General features: G+C 46.9%; 1 long non-coding RNA gene across 2 annotated transcripts in view; it reads left to right on the plus strand.

Moving 5' to 3' along the window:
- The window catches only part of LOC112551834, a 49,393-nt gene that overhangs the window by 19,145 nt on the left and 7,592 nt on the right, over positions 1-22,656 (plus strand). For both annotated transcript variants that reach the window (XR_003096140.1, XR_003096139.1), the window contains exons 5-7: positions 13,558-14,953; positions 15,716-20,382; positions 22,370-22,509. This is a non-coding gene — a long non-coding RNA (uncharacterized LOC112551834). The remainder of the gene's footprint in view (positions 1-13,557; positions 14,954-15,715; positions 20,383-22,369; positions 22,510-22,656) is intronic.

Consider the following 22,656-nt stretch of genomic DNA (forward strand, 5'->3'; position numbering starts at 1 on the left):
CCCTTCCTTGAGCAGCGTTTCGGGCTAGATGGCCTTTTAAGGTCCCTTCCAACTCTCAGACATAACTGGGACAAAACTTGGGGCAGGCTGAGTATCCATGTGCCCCATCTGGGGCAGGTGATGAATAGCTTATAAAGCAACTGTCTTTTAGGCTAAGTACAGACAATCAAAAAGCCCCACCCAGGCTAAATCGATTCAATCTTTGCAGGTTTCTGTAAAATACATAGATTGAACCGATAATAAAGTGAATTGATGTATCCTTTTGAAACTGGAAAGGCAGCCAGATCGCTGTAGTGGCCCGTACCAGTAGCTGGGAGGCACTAGAGCACACCTCCCAGCCTGCTGGCCACCGCTAATGCAGCTGAGCAGCGCTCCTCCTTGATTGGCTGCCCAGCATGTGTCCCACACCCCCTTGCTGTCCCCTCCCAGTGGGGAACAGTCCCTCCAGCCCAGGGCTTGCTGGATCCCCCTGCCTCAGAGGGGGGTCCCCACCCCTGGCAGGGTCCCCTGAGCCCTGTCCCTGGTGCAGAGAGGGGATCCCCCCTTCCCACCCCTCAATATGGTCCTGCAGGGCTTAGCGCCATGCTGGGCTGACAGGCAGAGGCTAGACAGCATAGGCTTTACTGTGAAAACAGGGGGGCAGAGCCAGCCCTGCTTGCTAGAGCAGACAGCACAGCCCAGGGGTGCAAAGCATCCTGGGATGCTGGAGGACTGTGAGTTAACTTGAATCAGAAGGGGATCTGGGACAGACGTTCCATCAACTGGTTAGTTAGTTATGTCTGATACTATATCCATCCAGGTTAATCTTAAACCAGTTTCAGCCATTTTGAAAGTGGTTTATGTGCACTGAACTTCTGTTCTGTTACAGGTTTAAACTGGTTTCTGATCACTTCTGTTCTGTTATAGGTTTAAACTGCTTTATGTCCCGGTTCTGTCCCTAGATAGTCAGACTTGCCGAACAGGTTCAGCCTTGCATTGGAGTGGCAGGTTTTTCGGACTTTCAGAGCTTGCATTGTTGCAAATGCTTCCCTAAACTGGACAGTTTCTAAAAGATGTTCCAGGGAAGTGGTGAACTGCTATTCCTTGTTTGAGAAAGTTAATGTTTCAAAACTGAGTTTCACTACAGATGCCAGCACTTTATCGAGAGCCTGGGAACACAAAAGTTTCTCTGCTGATGGCTTATTTTGGAAATACATAGTCTCTTTTGCATTAATGAGAGCTTTCTTGTCTCACCTAAGTAGGTTTATTTGTGGACAGACTGTGCTCCAAGGCTCTTTCCACCCCCCTCAATGAATGTAAGCACTTAGTGGATTTGGTCCAAATGACTCACTATAGCATTTCACTTTGCCTGCTAATAATGGTCTATCAATCATAGCTAAACAAATGTTTATGAGGTAGCTGGCTACCTTAATGTGAATGTGAAGTTTGCCAGTGCTTTATTACCTGTATTATGTACAACACTGCAATTTGTTGAGTTATTCAAGTGGAGAGAAGAATTTTAGGGTAAATATCAGGGATGGAAAAAAGAGCGCCAGAATGTGTAGAGGTATGATACAATTAAGCATTATGCAGTGCACAAGTCATTAATCTGATGCTGCTTTGCATAAAAGCATTATGAATAAACTGAATTTATACAGCTCATGAACAAGGGAAGAATACTTTTTCGGAGAAAAATATGCTGGGTTGAAAAGTTAGATGCTGCAACTGATAATCAAACATTCAAGTTGCTCTGGGAAGGGAAAATAAGTGATCTCGTGTTCAGCGTAGCGTGCACAAAGCAGTTTGGAAGAAGGAGACCCTGCTAATATGAACAGAGTAGGATCCTGAGCAAGGGATTAATCTGATCTGTGAAACCTAAGCAGCTGCTGGACAAAGAAGGAAACACCCCTTTGGCTGTGTTTATTGGTAGTTCAGTGCCCTGCACTGTGCTGGATATTAGGGCCGTGCCCTGCACCAGCTTCGGATGGTGATTCAATTCAGAGGAGATTCGGCCCGATTCAGTGGACAAATCTCTGAATCCGAATTGAGTCAGGGGACCAGTTAAAAGGTCCGAATTGATTCAAAGCTCCCCGAATCTTTGGAAAAGATTTGGAGAGCTTTGATGATTCGGGCAGTCCCTGGGGGCTGCAGCAAGGAGCTGCAGCTGGCCTCAGAGCTGGTAAGTAGGGGGCAGGGAGGTGGGGCTGGGGAAGCAGGGAGCAGAACATGGGGGGACCCCTGCCAGCCCCCATCCCCTGCCTGCTCCCCCAGCCCCCCTGACCTCCACCCGCCCCAGGTCCCGGCCCTTTAAAGAAAAGCCCCGGTGCTCATCCGGTGCTGCTAGGCAGGGGGCAATCCCTGCCGTCCCCCACTGCCCCACACTGCATGGGGGGCTCTGCATGAACCCCCCACCCCCACCCCACCATGGCGGCACTGTCCAACGTGGCTCTGGCCCTTTAAGAAAAAAAACCCGAGAAAAGCCCTGGGACTCACTGCTCCTGCAGCAGCCTTGGGGCTTTGGGGGCTTGTGCAGAGCCCCCCACATGTTGCGGGGCACCCCACTGGCAGGAGCAGTGAGTTCGGGGTTTTTCTTGTTTTGTTTTATTTTTTTAAAGGGCCGGAACTGCGGTGGGTGGGGCAGCCATGGGGGGGCTGGGAGAGCAGGCGGGGGCAGGGGGCTTGTGCAGAGCCCCCCACATGTTGCGGGGCACCCCACTGGCAGGAGCAGTGAGTTCGGGGTTTTTCTTGTTTTGTTTTATTTTTTTAAAGGGCCGGAACTGCGGTGGGTGGGGCAGCCATGGGGGAGGGGCTGGGAGAGTGGGCGAGGGATGGGCCTGTCTGATTCAGCGAAATCGATTCGGGACAGTGATTCGAATCACCAAATTGAATCACTGTCCCCCGAATCAGCCGAATCCGAATCCGAAGCGAATGCTAGCCACTTTGCACAGGCCTACTGGATATCAGCCTCTATGCTGAGGGCCCTGCAGTGTGAATGACAAACCCTTTGGGAAAGGCAGGTGGATGCAAAGTTGTCTGTTGGAATAGAGATGGGGTAATACTGAGCTGGGCTGGGATATATAGACCTTGCAGTGGAAGTGGAAGGACTAGGTTTATGGTGAGAAAATGCTTGTAGCACTGAGACAGGGATGTGATTTAGGGAGAAGGGTCTGCAGTGGAGGAAGAACTAGAGATGGATGTTGGGGAAGGGAGAGGAAGGGCACTTGTGAGCCTGTCATCATGGGGGGAGCCCAGGCGTGAAGTGGGATGGATGTGACAAGGGATGGGAGCAGGGGTGGTGCTGTTTGAAGGCAATGACACCTTACTGAAGCATCTTGAAGCACACAAAGTATTCTGTCTCCCTCTTTGATTAGTAATCCTCCCCATGAGACAGATGGCCGGAGTGGGGGATTGAGGTTATTGCTCTTGGTTTGAGTTTCCCCGGGGAAGCACATCAGCTGAAGTAGTTTGCTGTGCACATCAGGTGAGTTAGTTTGATAAACTGGGGCCACTATTCCACCTAAGTGAAATCTAGGTGATAAACCTTAGAACTGGTGTTATACTTTTCCCTAAGTCCAGAGGAAGGTTTTCAGTTCAGCCCCATCATTCTGCTTAGATGTCCAGAGAAGCGGTCCTGGGGAAGCTTCAGAAGAGCTACACTTGATCTGAGCCTTCAAGAGGCCAAGAAGAGTTGAGCCAAGTTCAACCACGAAACCCAAACTCTGAAGTTCCTCCATCACCCACAATATACAACACCTCTGAACTCTGGGTATGTCTGGGGTCTGGGTCTAAACTTCATGGCCACCTGGCACTGGTTACAGCTACGTAGGATTAAGGTAACTCTAAAGCAAACTTGCATTTTTTTTGGATGCTCAATTTAAACAGGCCAAATTATGGTCCAAACTTAAATTAAAACCTCAGCATGAATTGGATAGCGTACGTCTCTCTCTGACAGTATTTATATTAAATGGTTTACATGAATGCTGTTATTTATCTTGGAAACAGGTTGACATGCATATTAATGAGACCCAGGTGTTAACGCCATGCTGTTTCCTTTCCAGCTAAGAAAATCTTTACATTAACTTAAAGTGGTTTTTTTTCCCCCAAGTATTTCTTGTAATAATTATAAGGCAATGGTTTCTGCATCATAATGTTGATTCATGATGCCTCCCTCCATTTCTCTTCTTTGTCCCTCCATGGAGTTTTCTCTCCTTCTCTTTGTTTATCATTTTTTTTCAGACAAGTCTAACAAGGCAGCAGTAATGAAGTTTTCATGTTACTTCCAGTGTTCCCATGTCCTTTAGCAATATGGGCTAATGTTCAGCACTCTTTTGTGCAAGGTCACTTTTATGCACTGCCTCCTGGTTCTTCCCAAGGGAGGACCTTCTCAAGGAGTCTCTTTCTGCTGCATGAAATAGGAGCCTCATTCTTGTTGCTGTGGCACTTCAGGCTGGGACCACCTGAGAGATTATTTTTGGTTCCAAGACACGATTGAAGTGTCTGCTCTTTTTATGGCTTTTCTCCCTCCTTTTAAATCATGACTGAGTAGGTCTGGCAGTGAACTGGGAGTGAAGAAAAAGTGGGCACTGGTCTTGATTCTGCCCCTGATCTATTCCTTGACCTTGGCCAAGTCATTTCACTCCTGTGCACCTCAGTTTCCCTTTCCCTGCCTATGTTACAAGCCTATGTTACAAGCCCAAGTTATTCAACTGGAGAGAAGATTTTTAGGGTAAATATCATGGATGGAAAAAAGGGCGCCAGGATATGTAGAGGTATGATACAATTAAGCATTATGCAGTGCACCAGTCATTAATCCGATGCTGCTTTGCATAAAAGCATTACGAATAAACTGAGTTTATATAGCTCATGAACAGGGGAAGAATACTTTTTTGGAGGAAAATGTGTTGGGTTGAAAAGTTAGCTGCTGTACCTGTTAATCAAACATTCAAGATGCTCTGGGAAGGGAAAAGAAGTTATCTCATGTTCAGCGTAGCATGCACAAAGCAGTTTGGAAGTCTGGAGCTGCAGAATTAGACCCTGCTAATATGACCCTGGTAGGGATTGTCTCCTGTCCTGTGTTTGCATCAGGCCTAGCACAGTGGGCTCTTCACTTAGGTAGGGCCCTCTGCACCACTGCAGTACAACGAAACAAAAATAAAGCAGAAAGGACGATTCCCAGACTGCAGAAAACATGAAGGAGATATAACCCAACCTTGGATGGCTGATTTCCAGCCATGACATAGATGCTGCCTTGGAAAATGGCAAAGATCGCTGGGTTCTTGACTAAAAGGTGTGGTAGGAATAGGTATGGATAACAGGGTGCATGGACAGATTCAGGATTTCCTAGAGGGAGGTGTGGTGCCCCTGAGACCATGGAGAGGGGTATAGGAGTGGGGAGCCCCCCAGGCTGGCAAAGGACATTGGGGAGCTGGGTAGGGACCAGGAGCACAGGCAGGGGGGGACCTGGAAGGAGCCCTAGAGTTGGGGGGCACCCCTGCTCAGCTCCAGCTGGGGACTGTGGGGAGTCGCAGCGAGGGGTGCCAGGATCCACCGGCGACAACAGCAGTGGCAGTGCACAGGTTCCTCCTTCCAGTGCCTGCTTCCTGCCCACTCTCCCTGACATCCCAGAGGGCTGGGAGCAGCCCATGGCTGGAGTGGGCTCTGCGGCTCTTCCTGTGTCCAGGTCAGCTAGGGACAGTGGCGGTGGTGGCAGAAGAAAGTGCGGCAACCCCGCTGTACCCCCTAGATCGGCACTGGCAGGGTGGTTTTGGCTGAGAAGAACTGAAGGGTAATCATCCCCATTCCACAATGAAGGCCTGATTCACAGTCTCTAGGCATCAACGATTAGGCTTGAATTGATGTCGGTGGTCCTTGGATCAGGTGCCAAGGGAGCTTGCAGGACAACCACGACCGTTCCCTTGGTCGTTCTCAGTCACTACCCCAGCACTCCTTAATCCTGGCTTTTCCGTGGTTGGTTTTAAAACCCAAAGAGGAGGAATATGCTCAGTGATGAATACCACTTTACTGAGCTAATAAAAGAACCTGCCTCTTACTGCTTTAGAGAGACTACTTAATACAACTGCATACTGGTGTCTTGAAGCACAGGAGGTGATGTCTGATGGCATATTAAAATCTGTGAACAATTCAACGAGAGTCCTCTGGAAGTTTGTACAGACGTTTTCCCACAAAAACAGAATTTAGAAACACTTAAGAAGCCAGTCAAGAATATCAATAAAAAATAGATTGGGGCCCGAATAGCTAGTGGTGGGGAAGTAATACCCACACTAAGCAAGCACTCTCTGACACAGCAGGAACGCCTGGTGTGTTTCTAACTTCTGAAATGGAGGCAATTATCTTAGGTTTATCAGGGTGTTAAGGTCCCAGCTGATAGTTTGCAGGTGCCTGGCGAAGGTGACCTCATGGATAGGACATTGAGTTGGGACACAGGACACCTGGGGTCTAGTCCCAGCTTTGATTAGACCTTCTTTATGAGCATGGGTCAATCTTGCAACCCTAGATCTTGCCTATGTTGCTTCATAGCATTTAACGTTTCCTCACTCGCAGGTTTTTTCATGGAAGCTACTGATCTGGGCCAGCCTCTAAAGAGACCAGTTTTTGCTGGGGTCATTTCTAGAGTCTTCTTTGGGCTTAGGTCTCTTCTCATTCATAATTTTAGCTCCTTGTTGGGTGCAGCTACAAAAACATTTACTTTGGATCTGCTTAATTAGCTCCACAGTAAAGTCTCAGAGTCTATGGGTGCCTATACGAGTGCATAGAGGCTGCTCCAACGTGCTGTAATACTGTGATTAATCGAGTCTGCCGGAGTGTGGTAATTACCGTGCTCCAGCAGACTCCAGCATCACTTGGATCAGTGTCCTCGTGCTGAAAAATGGTGGCGGGGGGCGCTTTAACTAAAGCTTGTTAAACAAAAGCTTGTTAAACTAAAGCTTGTTTAACTAAAGCTTGTTAAACAAGCTTTAGTTAAAGCGCCTCCGCCGCCATTTTTCAGTGCGAGGCTGCTGATACAAGTGATGCTTTGGGTGCTTTAATTAGAGTGGCTCTTGGACCTGCTCTAATTAAAGCACCCCCCACCTCCCCCTGCCTCCCACAGCACATTGATAAACACCCTACGTGTTCAGCCCTATTAGGCCACAGGAAACTAATTAACTCCACCATAGGTTAGGACGTGTAAATACAAGTCCTAACCTACAGTGGAGCTCTTTAGTGCGCAGCAACACGCGCGTAGATGCTGAGGGCCTCGGGACACTACCAAGTTGCAAAATAACTGTTTTCTTTGAACTCTTGGAATAGTGGCTTTTTTTCAGACTGACTGCTGGCAAGTGAGGTCTTTGGGGGCTTCATCTGCTGGCAGTCTGGGAAGTGGACTAATGTGTGTTGCATGAATCCTAGGGATTTACATCAGGAATATGATATTCCAGCTCTGAATACCAGTTTTGTTACCAACACCATCTTGCTAGACTGGTGGGGCTCTTGGTGATCAGGCTGGCCATTTCACTTGCTACCTCCCCATCATGCAAAGCTGGAGAGGGTGAGGGGGAGTGAAAGTCCATTCTGTTGTGATTGATTCAAAGCCAACACAGACTAGAATGAGGTTTGGATGAAGATTCAAATTTCATAACCAGTTTCTGTTACTAGACTGAGTTGAACCCAAAGCCAAGATATAAGTCTCAATTTTGGGTCCTGATTTGAACCTTTTGGCTCAGGCCTTTAGAAATACTCATTTTTTGCATATAGCATAGCATGCATCTTGAGACCATCATGTACTGTGATAGGGTTTGAATCCTGGACAATAGAGCCCAAATCTAGCAAAGTGTTTGGACCTTGACTCCACCCTAAACTTAAGAATATGTCCAATTTAAACATATTGAACTTTCTCTTAACTATTTAGCTGGACAAAGGCCAAAACATCTACCAGTTTGCAAATTTAAGTTCCAAACTAATGACTTATAATGGAAATATCAAGGCAGCTTTAGGTATAGCATGGTATAGGTATAGCATGGTATAGGTATAGTTGGGCTGTCCCACTAGAATAAATAGCTTAATATCATTAGATCAAACTTGGGCAGTGGCAGGTCTCAAAGGTTCAGAACAAGATGTACAGAAATAAGCATGCCTTGGGGGCGGAAAAAAGGTATCAGTATTGCATTTAATCCATGCAGTTTCCTGCAGTGCATGGTCCAAAATAGCAAACATGAACTCAGGTTCCAAAAATAAATTGATTTATTCCTGCGTCCAAATGGATGCAAAGCACAGAAATATTCTAACAGGAAGTCCACAACATAAATATTTTTTTATAATGTTTTCAAAAGCATATCTGTGTTTTCTTTTCCTTTTAAATTAGAAGTCCAATGGGTGACTACCGTTCTTTTCGGTATCAGTTCCAAGTATTAATGATTTCATTCACATGACATTAAATTCATTCAGGCAAATCTTTTACTGAAGCCAATGGGAGTGCTGCTTGGGCGAGAAGGGCAGGATCACACTTTATGGCTTCTGAAAGTCACCATTAAATATTAGCATCTGCTGGGGTTAACCCTCAAGGGTTGCTGAGAAAGCAGCTTTGCCTATACTTTAAATTGACGCTTTCTGCTGTACGGTAGAGCAGAAGTCTCCCAACGTTGTTTAGCCCCTGACTCTTTAGTGGAGAAGAAGGGCTGACTGTGACTCGTCAAAAGATAGAGGGAGCTTTTGCAAAAAAAGGTTGGTTTTTTTTTTTTTTAAGTGCTTGTCCATTTTGATTCAAATCATGGAACACGTTACGGTGTGTGGCAGGTAATTTGAGATGCTGGCGGATTTGAGGATGACTAAGAAGGAGCATTTGTCAAGGTCTTCCTCCTGAGCAAAAAAATGTTTGATATCCTTCTTCTTTACACATGCTAGAAGGGCCAGTGGAGGTGGTGGGGTGGGGGTAGGGGTGGGGGAGAATGGTACAATGGAAATATCTCATTGATTATTATTGTTTTACTGAAATGGCAGTGAGTGCAATACCCCAAACGGTGTTATTTTTTTCCAGTAAGAAGCTTGCTGCTAATTAGAATTGCAAGTGTCCTCCTTGATTAATTAAAAGTGAAATGATTTGTACTTTTCATGCGAGAATGTTCTTCAGGACTGAGCCTGCAGTGTGTCATTGGAGGAATTACAAGGACTTCCTCTAGTGAAAAACCCGTTGCCTGAAACTCATCCACATCCCCCTGTTTGACCATTAAGTTAATCAGGTCCTCCAAGATGCCTCAGGCTCTGGAGGACAAAGTGAGCAGGAAGCCTTAAGCCAATTAAAATTGTGGGTTATGGAAGGAGTGTGATCGGGTGAGTGAAAGAGCAATACCATTGCTGCGGATGCTCAAAGCTCCAAAGATTAGTGGATCTGAGCAGGCCACCTAGTGAGGATTAGGGGACGAATAGCCCTGACAATGGGCTTGTGAGTGTGGAAAGCCAAATGTGCCTGGGATGAAAGCTGTTGCACATATAAAGCTTGTAAAGCTCTGATCAGTTGCTTACATGGGGATTATGACTTTCAGAAATACTTTACTGATTTTTTTCTTTCTGTTTTGTACTCTTGATAGATAATAGATTTGCCAGGTTAGAAACAGCGCATGCCTCCTACAACTACCCCTAACGTGGCCAGTCATTCCCTGAGTGCTAACAATGGTGCTGACTGTGGGGGTGGCTTTCCTAATGGACAAGTCTTTGCATTGAAAACTTGATGGAAATCTTCCAGTTTATTTGTGTGGATCCATGATCCTCTCTCAGGCAGCGACCGTTTTCACTGTGGACAAACTTGCCCTGCATTTCCATCATAGTCCTAGAAGCAGAAGCAGCTGTTGTCATTCAGAAGGCTGGAACAGCTGACTATCTTAAATCTTTCCTTTTTTTTTTCTCCTCCCAGGAAGGGAAGATATATTTGTTGTTCTTCCAGCACCTGGTAGGGGAGGTCATGGATGAATAGCATGACTGCAAAAACTCTTCCAGAGTGAAGAGTAATCTGTGCTGAAATGTCCTAAGACAAGTCTGCAGAATTACATGGCTGGCACAGTGACAAACAGTGCAGAGTACTGCTTATAGACCACTTGTGGCTATTCTCTGCAAACTGCTGATCACCCCTGGAGCTTGCCTGGAGCTTAGGCCAGGACTGTTTTTAAAGTGTGCACAGGTTTTCGTTTTAATCGACTCGACTAAAACATGACAACTCTGCATCCTGCTCTCCTGCTTCATCATTTCCTCTGCTGGTTGTTTTCTTGGGGTTAGTACAACTATAATCAAATGTACAGCTGGTACCAGGTTTGGAGGCACTATTAGGAACCTTATCAATAAGCCCCACTGGATCAGTTTGGCAGCTTGGGGATCTGTCAGGATGATTGTACTTACCTACTCACGGCCTGACTGGCTGGGAAGAGCAACAGGTCCTCTATTTAAGCCCACCCGTGGCATCTGACCACAGACTACTCAACTCGCACGTTCCTGAGTGTAGTTGCTGTTGTGCTTCCTTGTACTTGACCTTGCTTCTGAATCCATCAGGTCAGACCCACTTTGCCCGTGGTCCCAGCCATGGGGCTGTGCTGCCTGTGCCCCAGAAGTATAACAGAGAGCAGAGGCTGAATAAGATACAGCCAAACTGTAAAGCTGCCTCCAGAGATAACAGGTGGTGGAAGGGTCTATGAGCTGTATGGATAATGTCAAATAGATGAAACAGCCTGAACACAAGCATGGAGGTGGGGCAGAGCTAAGCCAGCCGGCTCACTGCATTCATGTGCATTTGTTTCCAGCTGGCCATTTCTGTCTGTCTGGATATATCCAGGCCCTTATTGTTTGAAAAGGGAAAAGGCAGAGTCGGGATAGAAATGATGTTCTAGGACAGTGGCGGCCAACCTTTTTGGCATGTTGCATTAATTAGCCCTGCATCCTCCCCGAGTGCCACTCTCATCCCCTTCCCTTGCCTGAGCTGCTGCATTGCCTTCTGTTCCTTGCGCTATCTGCTGCCGTTCTCCTTGCTCCTTCCCTGATCTACATGATGCGTGCCACACACCGAGGCTGCCCATGCATGCCATGGTTTGGCTGTTCCGGTTGCAGGAGAGGGGAAAAAACAGTCCTTCCTTCCTGCGGTGGGCATGAGTTGAGGAATGATCCAATCCCTCTTCTGGGGGAAGCAGATGCACTGCCTGCTGACATGCCAGGGGAAGGAATCGCCGTCCCCAGCTTACAGGCAAGGGCTGACAAAGCACTATGCAATTTCATCCAATTCTGGGATACGGTATTGCCAGCAGGGTTGGTAAATGGCCGTCTGACAATGGAGGACAGTGATATGGACCTCCTTTGCAAAGTGCCTGGAGATCTATGGAGAAAAGAGCTATAATATTATTATGGTCACCTGATACTTCCCATTATAAGACACTGTTTTCAGTTGTTTATAACTACCAAACTGTCACTTTTCAGGCTGATTGTTTCCAGACCAGTTCTTTGTCCTCAGCTGATGTATTGCTATTTGGAAAATTCAGTCCTAATCCTCTCCAGAACAAGTCTATCTTGTGCACTGAACGAAGCAGGGGTCTGACGATAGCATACGCAGGCCGTCTTAATTCTGCCGCTGGCTATCTTTTGAGTGCTTGCTTTTCAAGATCCCCCAGTTTTTGTGTGTGAGGGACAGAGCTAAGTGAATCCTTGCTGTTACTCCACTGAAGTAGCCAGGGACAACATTGCCCATTAATTGTAAAGAAGCCTCTCCGTGATGCTTCATTGGGTGCTTTGTTTCCGGAGCTGAAGCATAAGGCTGTAGGGAGTGTCACACTGAGACCTCCGTGGGGAAGGACTCTGGCTGGTTTTATAAATAGCTCTTGTTACTCCCCACTCTAAAGACTCCCTTTCAGAACATTGCACGTCTCCATTAAGAAGTAACTTAGTCTGCATTTCCTAAAAAGTCAGCTAAATGAACAAAATGCCTGTGAGCGCCTGCTGCGTGGGGCCGGGAGGTTCCTGTGGGAGGGTGAAGTTGTTGGGATAATTGTTGACCGTTCTTCAATGCCAGTGTGAGCGCTCTAAGGAATTCTTGCGCAGCTTAGTGCTGAAAACCAGCTAGGCTTGTTCTGTCACATCAGGCTTGGCTGTGCATATATCTTCAGGAGCACTCGTACCTAAGAGTCAGTAGGTTTGTTTCTCAGATGCACTAGTTTGAGGGATATGATAGGGTCTGTTTTGAAGTCTGGTCCTGTTAACAGTTTAGGGAAGCTTGCAAAGAGCCAGTGGTGAATTTCTGGTGTCTCACGCCAGCAGGAGTGGCTTGTTGAACTCCGTCATTGCTACTGGAGAGCTGGGAGTAGCTGTTTGCGAGAAGGCCTTGAGATCTGGAACAGACAAGTAGACTTTAAGGTAGGGAACCTAGGAAGGGGGCTTTAGTTGGTGTTTCTGTTGGATCCTGAGTTAGTTTGTTGCTCCAGGAAAGGCTCAGGGATGATAGCATATCAAGTTTGCGTGGTTTTTACCTGCAGCAGGATGGTGAATGTCTTAGACACCAGATTAGAGGGTATTTTGGGGTAGGTCTTCTTCATTCTGTCCCATTGCAGGTGTTCCATTTTCTGCCAACGACTGAAGGTGTGTTTGGAGCCTGTACCGCAACCAGAAGTCCCTTCTTCCAGGTGAACGCCCTCATTGCTGGGCCATGAAGACAGACTTGGTCTCTCTGAGTTAATAAAATGGACCACATTCAGCAATTCCCTACAGTCCAGTGATTAGGGAATGTCTAACAGTGGGCAAACCTGAGTCTAACCAGTGCTGTGAATAAGGCAGAGACGGGATTTGAACCCTGACTATCTGCCCAAGTAGATTCCCCAATGCCTGAGCTATCCAACAGAAGAGGGATACTGCTTTATCCTGTCCCATTTTGTGAACGGCACATACATCCCTTGACGATGCTAACCCTTGGTTTTTATTACACAATGCCCCAAAACAAAACAAAAACAATTTATTTTGGGGTCAAATGCAACCTCTTGTTGAACCCCAAATTAATTGTTTCAATTTGCTGGATATTCCAGCCAATTTCAGTTTCAGGTTGACCTGAAACATTTATTTTTCAATTCAGCTACCGTTCTGAGAAATTGGTTAATCAGCCGAGTCAGATTGGCTAGGGATTTATTTATTTTTGGCCTTTGTGAGTTTGTCGGGATCCTAATAGAGTTGTAATATGCTGCAATATTTTCTCAGTGTCAATTTCCCTTTAGGAAATTTCAATTGATGTCACAAAAACCGTATTTGTCATCTCTAAAGGTCCTTATGTCACCAACCTCGACCTGGGGCATAAGTTTATCACAAAGTTGTTCAATAAAGGTTTGGATTTGAGGAAATATCTTAAGGCAGCTTCTTGCTTCCGTTTGGGCCTGTTTTCGGCCCTGTTTTGGGCCGAAAGATTTGGGTGGAATGTAAGAACTTTTTCTTTTTCTTCTTCTCTAGTAACTTCTTCATCAAACACAAGGATTTGCATGTCTTTGTTCCTGGAATGGTGCTAACCTTAGGCAAGGGTAAGTGTGGAAATGTGGGTTTTTTTCTTAGAAAGTCTTATCACTTTGTTTTCAGATTCTTCACTTCTTCAGCCTCGTGGCTGCTCTCATCGAGGCGCACACCACCTGCCTGGGGGACCTCCTGGACCCTGCTCAGTCGGGCTGGTTGTCAGCCAAAGCCCTGGCTGTCCGGATGGCACTGCGCTCTGTCCGCACTGTGGGCCGGCTTCTGCAGGCTGTTAGGGCCACCCTCCCGATGGAAGCAGCAACCGCCCTAGAAGGCTACCTCCAGGCTCACCAGGCCCTTCCCACCATGGATGCCGTGGGTGACTCCTTCGCACCACTGCCAGTCATCCCAGTGGTGGCCAGTGAACCGACTGACTGGCCCAACACACTGCTTAGGCTCCCTGTGCTCCCCAGAAGCAATACGGGCTGCCCCTTTGGCACAAAGAGTCTCCTCATGGCAGTTTAATATATAGCATTATAATTTGTATTTAAAAGTAAGTGATCCTTTAAAAAAAAAAAGATTGCAGTCAATAAAGCTGTAAGTCAATGGAATTTGATTGTTGTAAACGAGTCTCAGGGTGAAACTTAGTATATACTTTTGTTGGGTTAGCAGGGACTCAATGGGTGCATCTTAGCCAGGGGAAATTGTGAAGTTGTTGGCTTCAGCGGTACTCTGAAAGCGTGTACCAGCTGAAAAACTGCCCTGTATCCTGTGTATATTAACTTGTGCATATTACCCACATTGGGTGTTTGAACACGTGATATTAGTTAGCACAGAGCCACATTTCAGGTGAGGAATTAACAGAAGAGGTTCATTTGTCCTCCCCTCTGCTTCTCTATAGAGCTTCATGAGTGAAGATGAGCAGTATATCACTGGTCTATCCCTGGCTTGTATCATTGTTGCCTGCATCTTGGGTGTAGTCACAGTCCAGATTAATACTTTCCACCCCTCATATTTTCACTTCTCCTTCATGTGTGAGCTAGCTGGAAGGGCTTCTTTACCTTCTTCCATCATTGCCGAAAAGGAAGATGCTTGGTTCAGTAGTTTACAGAAATTGGGTAATATCCTTTTAAATAATTAGCGAGTTATTTTCTGCTGCTCATTGTGTTCGGTGTCTCAGAAACCAGCCAGCCAGAGCAGCAATGTGCAGGGCTGGCATGTGGTGTCTAATTAGCAAACACGGTTATTTGGAATCCACTGTGCTTTGTTTGGCTCCTTCATATTTCGTTGTGTAAAGAACAAAAGACACGGCACCTGGCTTTCTGATTCCGGCTGGAGGTTTTTGGTGTTGTTGGGGTTTGTTTTTTTTTTCCAGGGAAGGAAAAAAATCTTCCAGCAGGCGGGAGATATAAATCAAACAGACAATAGGACCTGATGTGCGGACAGACCCTGACATGCCTGGCTGATACTCTTCAAACACACGAGGGTTGGTTATTGTCGCAGGAGCTGCTCGAGCACATAGCAGGTAGAGTTGCAGTGGGACGGAGCTTCCTAATGGAGTTAATACATGTCCAAACTGTATTTTTGCCACTGCTGGGCATGTCAGTTCTTTCAAAAGCATTCCTAAATAATGTGGTTTGGGGTTGGCCCGTTTGCTGGTTTGAAAAGCAGAGATTTCCGGGAACCGCGTAATAATAGCTGTTCCAAATACATGGTAGCTTGATTTCCCAACCAGCTAGTCTCTTAATATCAGGCTGTCCAGCTGGTGACCTGCAGGCCACATGTGGTCCGTGAAGGGTTAAGTGGTGGCCCCCAGGTTCCTTGCCTGGCCTCCCCTTGCTCCGGCGGCAACAGCAGCCAGAGTCTCTCGACTCTCCTTCTCTCCTCCAGCTGTCACTGCCCGGCCCTGCACAGCGGAGCTGAGGGTGGCCCTGGGGCTGCACTGGCAGGTGTGGGGAAGGGAGAAGGAATAGGTGCATGGTGCACTGGAGAGGGAAGGGGGCATCTGCACATTTGGGACCCACAGGGCCCACAACTTGCCGTAGTGTGGCCCACGGGGATGTGGCTTCCACTGCTGCAGCTCATGGGATGTCTGGTCACTTAGCAGCTGGATGTACTTCAATATACATAAGGGCTAATTAGTCCAGATTGAGCACAGGACTGATGCTCTACAGTGCTAGCTTGGTTCTCTCTGCTAGGTACTGCCTTGGGTACAGTGGCAGCAATAAGCCCTAGCTCATTCCCAGCTAGCTAGGATACCTCTGTAAGGCACTGCGTTATTCTGTAGAGGCATCTCCCTGGTGATGGCTGCGTGTACCAGCTGGACCGGAGAGCGCTGCAATGTAAGGACATCACACGATGAGAGTACATGGACCGGGAAGATGTCAGAAGGGAAGCTGCCCAGGAGCTGCCCGTCTGTGAAAGCTCGGATGGTTTTGTCTGCTCAGAATTGGCCTGATTAAAAATTTCTATGCTCTGTTTTGCCCTGATCTGCTAGGGGGGTCAGTACCTTCCTGATACGATTGGTGGGGACTGGAGGTATTTGCAGGGCTGGGACCTGGAGGCTGAGCCACTGTCTAAGCTCAGGCTTTCAGATGGATGCTGAGAGGAAGGCAGCAGTGGCTGTAGTGTGACTTCACGGCTGCTCTGCACTCTGCGGGCTTGTCCTCGCTACACTGGGTGACTTCACTAAGGTCTTCTCATTTATACTGCAGCAATGCCTGGGCCAGTCCTACCTCCATGGTCTCCATGTAGGGCAGGGAGCCTCTGCAGAGCTGCACAAAGAGTGCACCCCTATCACAGAGCTCCCTCCCCAAGCCTTTCCTTGGTGGAGCAGGACCACGCCGTTGTGGAAGCCAGCTGGCATTCTGTGCCCTCGGAGGATGGGGCTGGATTTTCCCTATGGTAAGCAGGCACCGAGAGGGACCCCATTTGGGGCGACTTTTTCAATCAGACCAAGCTGTTTGCTATGCCTCCCTCTATGGCTTAGTATAGTTTCAATGCCTTCTGATGTCCCTTTAAGACAATACAGAGGATCACAGCTGCTGGGTACAGTCTACAGTTGGATAGACATCTCCCCTCGCCCCAGTAACCAAGGGCCATTGCATATGAATTATGGAACAGTCTTGTAATATGGAATCATTTAGCATCGGGAGCTTGTTGCTGCTGCTTCCATTTCCCTATCCCTGCACCAGACGTGGAGTTTGTCTTACTGTATGATCGCACCATAAAATATTGAAGTGGGGATGCAGTCCTAACGGTTCCACCAGGTACTGTAAGCAGCAAACCAGGATGATTAATGAGCAGAGGCTCCAGCTCTGTCAAAAGCCATATCTGTTGGGCTGAGTGGTGTCTTTCTTTTTGGAATATTCTGCTCAGCAGCATGTTGCTGTGCAGACTATTCAGCAAATGAGGAGCAGATGGAGTAGTGACACATTTTATCTCCCGGCAGCCAGGGACCTGGGCTCTGCTAGGAGATTGCAAAAAAGCGAGTTTCATGCAAAGTGGCTGCTGGAATAAAAGCTGCAGATTACTCTTTCTCTGCAGCGTTGCAGATGGACAAATGAAGGGAAGAAGTGGTGTTGGCCTGGAGTTGCCATTGCAAAAAAATCAGCTGTTCAGGAAGTTAAAGTAAAAGCTGTCGCAAGCCCAAGCATCTTTCTAGGGGATGTTTCCAGCTGTGGCCCTCTACCTGTCTGGACCTTGTTTCTCTGTTCCAGATACTGCCCTGGCAGTCAGTGCTTCATACATGATAGATAGCTGTAGCAACTGGGTAGCTCAGTTATTTAAATGCTAGATTCTGGCTTTTGCTGTCTGTGGTGCGTGGTCCTTTCCATGTAAATTCCTTTTTTCATCACTTCAGCAAAGGAGAGACTCTAAATGAAGCCGAGATGTGACTCAGCCCTGTGCCTAGGAGCTGCTTGCCCCCAGCTCTGCATCGCTACTCTAAGTTCTGTTTAATAACTGAGTGTTTGGGTTGGAAAATGCGAACCAGGAAGTACAACTTTCCTGAAGTATTTGGATAGGCATCCTGAAGCCCTTGGGTCTGTTTGCATGAGCATCTAGCACAAAAAGACCCTGGTCTTCTTCCATGTCCTTAGGTTTGACCACAATAGAGAGGATTTTCATCAAAATAACTCATAAAGTGAGATTGTTTGTTAGTTTTTTCCACTGATGCACTTTAGGAGCGGGCTCGTTGGCTTGGTTGCCTCCGTTTGATAGTGCTGTGCTCTCGTTTCCTTCTGAGATGTTTACACCATTACTTTATTATCTGGTGGCTTTTTTTTTTGGCTGAGCATGTAATGCTATATCTGCAGGACAGTGAGTCTGTATAGGTGACCCCACATGGTAGGACTTGCTGTGCACGTCTGTAAAAGTCCATTGGCTTCAGTAGTGATGTTATGTAATGGGTGTTCATGTTGGTCAAGGCATCTGAGGAGTTTCTCTCAACTTACACAGCTGCCTTTGTTTCCTGGTGTCTTTCTCAGTGAAGGAGCCCTTGTTGCTTCAGTGAATGACCAAAAGAACTAACTAAAGAATCATCCCTTATCCAAAAGGCACAAAGGTTTGTGGTATGTAGCAATAAGTTGGTGGAGTCACTTGGAGGTGCCCTACTTTAGTGGGAGCTCAGTGAGGTTTTTAGTCCTAAGAAATGTTCATACCATGCTGTGCATAGTCATGGGCAAGTGGGATTGCTGACTCTAGCAAGACCTCTAGTGGCTCCTAACTGATGTAAAAAACTCTAGGACTGTTAGTCAAGGCTCTGCCCCATCACCATGATGGAGTGGTGTCCCAGCTACCATTAGAAGAGGATCACAAGGTCCCTTCCAGCCCCAAACGTCTGTGAATCTGCAGACGCTGTGCTGAGCATGTGTGGATTGCAGAAGCAGGAACTGCAAGAAGAGCAAGGCTGTCACACAGCTGAAGGTGTCCCCCTTTGTCCACTTTGACCCTGAACCTGGAGCTGTCTCCAAATGTTGCTGCTGCCACCTCTTTCAGGAATGGGCAAACCCAGCTGCAGATCCCGATCCTTGCTTTCTTTGGGGTCATTTCTGAATCCATGTCTGAATTCTGCAACTGTGACCCCTTTCTAATTAAGACCTCTAGCTAGTAAGAGATAAAATGGAGATGATTTTTGTATGTAGAACAAGCAATTCTGCACCTGGGGTCCTCACTCAGGCACCCAGGAATGAATTTAGCAATTGTGAGCTGTAATAGCCCCAGCTATAGCCAGGCATACTTTAAGCAATGGCTTTGCAAATCATCTCCGTGGCACAGCACCGCCAGCATTTCCCAAGGCTGTGAATGAAGGAACTTCCCTCCAGAAAGCTCAGTTAGTGTTCTAGCTGTTTGTATTTCTGGATGCTATTAGAATCAGCTCAATTTTAAAATAAAAATGAGGGAAAAGCAAGAGTCTGTGTTTGTTTATGTGACATAAGTTCAAATACACTTTAACCATCTTGTACTCCTATGTGCAGCTTGGCGCTAATTTATATTCTGAATGAAGTCTCCGAAGGCTTCCTCCTCCTTCCAGGTGATTTCCCACTTTCCTGTGACTCCGAATTACACCTGTCTGAAGCTCAGGGTGAACCCCGGTCTGTCCCAAGCTAGTGACAGGCTTAAGGTCTGATATCTGATGCTTTGAGGATTGAAATGGGAGCTCCATGTGATGGGAAAGACCAGATTCGTTGCCTCAAGCAGCAACTGGGCCCAAGGTTCAGAGTTTGAAACAGAATTATTCGGAATAGCAAAACTGGCCCCCCATTCATTAAAGTTTCACAATTGTATTAGCTATCCATTCCCTCCTTCTGCATTTTAAATCAGGCCAGATGCATTTATATAAGCAGAGGCATAGGAAAAAGTCCTTTCTCTAGACACTTTAAAAAAATGCTATGAAGCAGCTCTCAAGCAGCTCTTTTATAAGGCGAGCGCATCCGCAGAATGAGTGATGGTGATGTGTGCTATAAAGGCTTCCTGGGAATCGGCTCGGCTCAGCATTGCTGCTTGTGAGTAATGTGGCCATCCAGAACTCACACTGATAAAAATTTTGCCCTGTCCCATCATGTATTCTGGCTGTTTCTTTCTCCCTCTCTCTCTTTGTGCATGTGTGTATAGCTGGGGATGCATTCATAACCAAATGATCAATACGATGTTCAGGTAGAGGGAAACGGGAAGCGATCAGTTATCGGGGTATCACTTTGACATGTGGGACGAGCATATCGTGAGGAATCAATTAGCACCAGGATTTTGGTCATTCCTGAGCACTTTTTGTTCCATTACCTCTTTTCCCCCCTTTTGGATTTGAGCTGAAGGAAAAACGGAGTCCGTCTGACCTCATTTCTGGAGACGTTCGACAACGATGTTCTAATGACAAGCTTTACACGTTCAAATATTTTCAGCTCTCTTTTCTTTTTTCCCGAAGATCAAAGCTCATCTAATGACAGCCGTAATGAGTCTCACACTGAGATCTAGACGCAGGTTTTAATATACCGCCAATTGGAAAGGCAATCAGGCTTCCTGCTGCAGGAGAGGAGGAGGCAAAAAGAAAAAAAGAAAAGAAAAGAAGCATCCTAACAACAGTCAGCATTTCTGCTCTGCTGAAATGTATCTGTTGAAATACTGGCCTTGTCACACCTGACTGGACTGTGCAGGGCTATAATAAGAGGACTCATTTTCCCTTCTGAAATCTTTAGATACTTTTTACGAGGGGGGAAAAATAATGAGGCAATTGTTAACACATGTATCTATTATATTTAAGGAGGATGGAGGAAAAAGTTTTGAAGCACCTGTCAGTTACTTGATATATATTCTGAGCAGCAACTTAATTTAGGACCTAATTCATCGAGAGGTATTCAGTGCGATTCTCGGATGTCTTACTATGCACTTCAAATCAACCGATGTTCCTTTCGGTGATGTATCTTGCTGATCAGATGAATTGTGTGTACTGCTCTCACGGTGCGTGCGAGGAAGAAGTAGTTGGGGGCATTTGGGGATACTTCAGCTATACATTATTTTTCTTACTTAACTGTAGTAGCGCCCAGGGTTCCTCCCATCACTCTGGGGCCCTTCGTTGTGCTAGGCGATGCACAGACTTCTGAAAAGAGCACTGAAAAGAAGCTTTTACTAGTGACTTAGGGCCAGGGAGCCTGCTTTTCTCTGTTTAAAAATCCCAGTCTCTGATTTAAAAAAAAAAAATCACAGATCCTCTGATTTAAAAACTCCAGATCCTCATTTTTCCATGATTAAAATGAAACAGCGCTATATCTATCTATCTATATCTAAAACATTAAAACATTGTGTTCAACTGACATATAGATAGATAGATAGATATAGCGCTGTTTCATTTTCTATAGACAGACAGATATAGATGTCAGTTGAACACAATGTTTTATTGATATATTTGCAATTTTAAAGCAATGTGGAAGCCTACCATGCCTCAATCACTATAATAAAATAAATTCTAAATACCTGTATATTTTGGCATTTGATTTTGATTTTTTTTTCATGGAAAATCAGAGCCCCCCCTGCCCCCTTTGCTCACCAGGACACCGATCCAGCTGTGGCTGTGCCCCCTGCTGCCTTGTGGTGCTGAGCAGCCCTGATATGCCAGTGCCCTGCCCCTGCCCATGCCATTGCCCCTCACTTCCAAGCCACAGCTTCCCACTTCCCCCACCAGTCCTGCTGGTGCCCCTCACTTCTGACCTGCTGCCCCCCGCCCCAGCCCCTAGTGCCCCCAGTGCCCCTGCAGTGTATGGAGAACAGGGTGTGTGTGTGCAGCAAGGGGACTGTGTGTGTGGAGCAGGAGGGGTTCCTGACCATCGGTGACGTGTTGTGGAGCATGGGGTTGACTATGGGTGTCCCCATAGATTTGTGCACCAACAGTGGGGCTGCAGCCTGGCTGGACTGGCACCAGGCCGCCTCTGCAGCCCAGCGGATGGGACCCAGCATAGGAGGGCGGAGCAGCCCAGCGTAGGAGGGCGGAGCAGGGCAGCAAGACTTGTTGCTGCTGCCCCAAGCACTAACACCGCCGCTGGGACCCCCATGCCAACTGTGCCACCATGGAGTAACACCATGCCACCAGCAACACAAAGAGTAATGGAAGTGGGGGGCTGTGCTGCCCTCACCTCCTCCCGCTGCCAGCTCTTGCGCATTGAGCTGAGGCTCCACCCCACTGCCATGGCCCGGCCACCACTGCTACTCCCTTCCCGCACATGAGCTGCTAGTGGCAGGAGCAGGTGAAGGCAGTGCGCCAACCATGTGATTTCAGCTTCAGTTTTAGGGGAAAGTTGCTTTTCCCTTGTTTATTAGTTGTTTCCACAAGGGTCAATCAAAAATTGGTACGAGAGCTCAATTGTCAGGGAATTGATTTATAAGTTGACCCTGTATATAAAGAGACTGTGATTTTTATTGTTCCTTGTTGAGGAAGTAAAGGTAGGTAGTCAGAAAAATAGAGTAGATGGCAAGGAATAGTAATATAGAATAAAGTAGATGACATGAGGCAATCGGGGGCCATGATACCAAGCCAATGGCAGATCCTGAACAAGTATGAGAGGCAGAATAATAGACTAAAGGCAAACAAGCTGATACTGATAAGAACTGAGGTCTTCTAAGTTAGAGAAGAGACCCTTTTGAGAGACCCTGAAGAACTGAGAGCTACTAAGGAAACCCCCAAGCCAAAGGATGTAAAGGGAATGCTCTAAGAACCAAGGAGAGGCCTGGACAGATCAGCTGGGAAGTACTTACTACAGCCCTGAGAAGCAGCATGAGCTAAAAGCATGGTGCTGTAGAAGGAGATCTGGGAGCAGCGTAGATGCAAAGCCAGCAGACTATGGCATTTGCTGATAGTTTCCTGACAGACACAAGAAGGACAAGATGGTTGGATAGAAAAAGAACTACTGGTTGGGCTCTTCAAAATGGAACAATCCCATCTGCTTACCTCTAGGCACGTGGTGGACATCCAATCTGATCTCAAGCCATTAGGAAGCGTTATGAAGACGCTACTGCTGAGCACACTTAAGTGACTACAAGGCAGGTTATGAGATGGCAGTGCTATGAAGTGAGGATCCATCCACTACTGCCCAGGTAAGTCGCTGCTGGTGGCAGATATACTTTCCATGGCCTGCCCAGTTGGGTCTGTGCCAACATAGATTAATAGATTCATAGATGCTAGGGTCGGAAGGGACCTCAATAGATCATCGAGTCCGACCCCCTGCATAGGCAGGAAAGAGT

Source organism: Alligator sinensis, unplaced genomic scaffold (assembly GCF_000455745.1).
Source record: "Alligator sinensis unplaced genomic scaffold, ASM45574v1 scaffold1388_1, whole genome shotgun sequence".
Taxonomy (NCBI): Eukaryota; Metazoa; Chordata; order Crocodylia; family Alligatoridae; genus Alligator; species Alligator sinensis.